Below are 3819 nucleotides of genomic sequence, written 5' to 3' on the forward strand. Positions count from 1 at the left end.
TTTAATTAGTGCAGTGTGAAAATCATAAACGGAAATTTTGTAGTGACCTAAAAGCAATTGGTATGATTCTTAGGCAGCAAGGTGGTTACATAAAATTTCCTTGTTTTTTGTGTGAGTGGAATAGCAGAGCGCATGAGTTACATTGGAAACAAAAAAATTCGCCAAAGAGAAAGTCATTGGAATCAGGTTCAATATTGTGGAAATATTGTGAACTAAACATTGATCCGAGAGACGTACTGCTACCACCCTTGCATATAAAATTAGGATCAATGAAGCAGTTTGTTAAAGCATTAAAGGAAGACAGTAAATGTTTCTAGTTTCCTCTTTATAAAATTCGTATCTTTAAGTGAAAAAATTAAACCTATTATTAAAAGAACCTTAATAATAGGTTAGAAAGTAAAGTCTTCCCCGGAGCAGCAATCTCCTTCCTTCTTGGAGCCGGAGTGGGCATCGAGGCCCCCGCCGCCTCGGGCACGCGGCTGCCCCTTCTTTCGGCGTCGAGGCGGACCACCATAACTCTCAGGTTGTATAGTCTCGCCCTGACGTTGTTCAAAGGGACCGCGTTGGCCAAGGCGGTGTCCAGGGCCTCTTTCGCCCCCTCCGGTCTCCGCACTGGGGGGGGTCTCCTCCGGGAGGTTGTCGTCAAACGACGGCACTTCCTCGGAGGAAACCCCCCTTCCCATCTTCATTTCTTCCTCTCTTGAGGGAAGGGACGGAGAAATTCTCCCCATTCTTCTCTTCTTCCTCCTCTTCCTCTCCAGAGTTCTTGCATCCCTCAGCGCCTCCTCTGTCGAAGTGGAGCTGTCTGTCGCGTCGGCATAAGTCTGCCTCCTGTTCCCGGAAGGGAAAGGGGGAACTGCCGGAGGTCAGGGACAGACGGGGCGGCGGCTTTGAGGACTTGGAGCTCCTCCGCCAGCCGCCTCGTCTCAACCCTGAGTCTCATATTATCCTCCCTCAACCTCTATTTCCCCTTTGAAGGCGGAGGTCTCATTCCCCCTTCCCTCCTGCTCGGCCACCCTAGCAATCAGGATGGCCAGCGCCGCCCCGGAGGTGGCCACAGCGCGGTTAATTAGCCCCACAAAAGTCCATTTGAGAGTTTTGGACCTTCGTGCTACCAACTTCACCGCGCCCAACGCGCGGCCAACCTCCGAGGCCAGCTCCGACGCTCTAGCCCCCCTGAGGGACTCGATTGAAGAGGGGTTCCGAAAGACCTCCTCGGCCGGGCGTGTATCCTCCATAGAGCGATACAGCCCTTTGCCGAGGAGGTCCCAGGCCTCTCTCTCCAACCGTTTCAGCTCCTTTTCCTTCCTCTTCTCTATCTCCTTCTTCTTCCTCTCCCTAATACCCATCCCTTTCCCCGTTGTAGCAGATCTACCCCGCTTCTTCGGGGCGGGTATCAAGGAGGGGACGTTCACCTCCACCACCGATGAGCCGCCGCTGCTGGTATCACCGGCCTTCACCCTTTTTCTGCCACCGTTGTTTCTGGCGGCTCCGCCGTCCGTCCTTGGCGCTGACGTGCCCGCTGCTCCGCTGGCTGTTGCTGCTGCGTATGAGGCCCTCAGCGTCGCAGCCCTGTTGGACCTGACTACCCCGCTGGTCGTCTCCGAGGATAGAGCTCGAGCGACTACGCTCCCGTCGCTCGTCGTCCTGGACATCAAAGGCCGATCTTCGATGCTAGGGCCTGGGCCTGGGCACTCCTAGAAATTCTAATATGGGGATTCTAGATCCCTGAGAAAGGATTACGTCTGAACGGATCACCGGTACTCCGGTTTTCCGTCCAGACGCTGCAGCTCCCCCCTTGGATCCCCCTTCCCCATCCCTTCCCTTTTGACTTCCCCCTCCCATGTCCCCTGTGTTGTTATGGGGGCGGGCTCTCTCTTCGAATAGAGGGGGCCCGGCCTGCTGGCCCCTGGTACCGGTTCCTTTCTGGTCCCGGACCTCAGGGACTTCTCGGTCCCACGCTGGGTGGTTGCCTTCTTCCTAACCGGAAGGCTCACCTGTCCACCCCCGCGGTCAGGGGGGACTGGCTGACTACGCGCCGGCAAGGACAGTGGTCGATCCTCAGTATGTGGCCCCTTGGAGGCTAGCCCTCCAAGGTCCACGGTCTTTGGACCACTCCCACCTCTTCTACTTCTACACAGACATCTGAAAGATCATCCACAAGGGGTGGTAGGCTCTGGGACGGGCTGCTACGCCTATCCGTACGGAGCCGTGAGCCCGAAGACGCTGAGCCCGAAGGCTCGGAGGTTTTGTTTTTAAATTCGAAGTCCATTTTGAGTCCCGCGAGTGCGGCAGGAAGGGGTCGTCGACCCCGGGTGGAGCCTCCGCATTACCCGGCGCAAGGCTAGCATGTCCTCATGGTGCGCCAGGTTCCATGGGTGAGGAACCACTAGCGACAGGTCACGCACCTGCCATTCATCCCATAAGCGTGGCATGCCTCAACCGTAGGATTATGTGGTATTTTATGAAGGACCCACCTCGCGGTCCGGCCAATTAAGGTAAGACCCCCGAGACATGATCTAGGGTTACGGTATGATAGGCTAGGGTCTGCCGGGGTTCGCTTGGATCCCCCGTACCAGAGTGCCGAAACACCCTAGTCCCTCGCAAAAGTGTGGGGTTATACGTGCCTCACAACTACGGGTTTGAATTCAGGGTTTTCCTTCCCCTAGACCGGTTGCTTTCACCAGGCTCACGAGCCCGCTCTGCTCGCGCTGTAGGGACCTTTGGATCGTACGAGTACGGTCCTCCAGTCTCTGTATAAAAATTGGAGGTAGCTGCGCCTCCAAGAATGATAAGGACACTCTTAGTCTGGTCCCTCCGTACAGGCCACCCCGGCATGGTAGAACCTGCCAGGGGTCGAAACCCCCGCCGGTACAGCCCTGTACATCATTAGGACACGCAAGCTCCCCCATCACGGCAAGGTGGCATCCACGGGGGAGAATCAGGTTTGGACTGTCTGAATAACAATATTAGTAAAAATTTATCAAATTACAACTTTATTTATAGTATATGTTCTATAACATGTAGTATATGTTCTATAACACAAACTGATTTCACGTAATATATTTTAAAGATGTAGGTATACGAAATATATGTCGTACTATTTCTTTTCCTGTGGCCAAAGGAACACAAAGTCAATCATCAGTGATATCCAAGCAGACCTACGGCACAAAAATGTTCGTAGTTCCAGCGTATCTGATTCATTGTTAAACGCAACAGTAAAACTACGTACTTACTCTAAGGAAAAGTGCAACCGATGAGATTGGTGCAGTTCAACGACTTGAAATTGTGTTGCCTCTTCCTGGTAGCTCAATAATTCTGCAAATTCAATATAACTCTAATTACACAATATAACTCAATTACATTGGCGCTCAGAGAGACAAAAAGTTTTTCTATCATTACATTTTATTTTTTTTATTTTAAATTGTTAGCAGCTCGCAATTATTTAACCAATAACTTAATAAATATTGATAGATTATTTTAACTTGTATAAAAAAGAGTTTACAAGTTAAAGTTACAGTACACTTTAAAATAACAAGTTTATGTTAAAAGTTTCCTTAATTAAAATCAAGTAAATAAAGTTAAAAATTTTCTTTCTAACGTTTTACCTACCCTTTTAACTGATTAACTAGATAATACTCAACACTAGTGTTACACGCGCATGTGTGCAAATGTTTTTTTTTTCCTTATCTCATGCGTCGTGTCTTCTGATCCAGTTGTCTCCACTCGTGGAGTACAGCATAATTGTACTCCAGCATACAATTTTATTGTATTGTATTGTATCCTTGGGTGCATTTAACATATTAATCGGAGTCTTGT

The sequence above is a fragment of the Harpegnathos saltator genome, unplaced genomic scaffold (assembly GCF_003227715.2).
Source record: "Harpegnathos saltator strain DR-91 unplaced genomic scaffold, Hsal_v8.6 scaffold14, whole genome shotgun sequence".
NCBI lineage: Eukaryota > Metazoa > Arthropoda > Insecta > Hymenoptera > Formicidae > Harpegnathos > Harpegnathos saltator.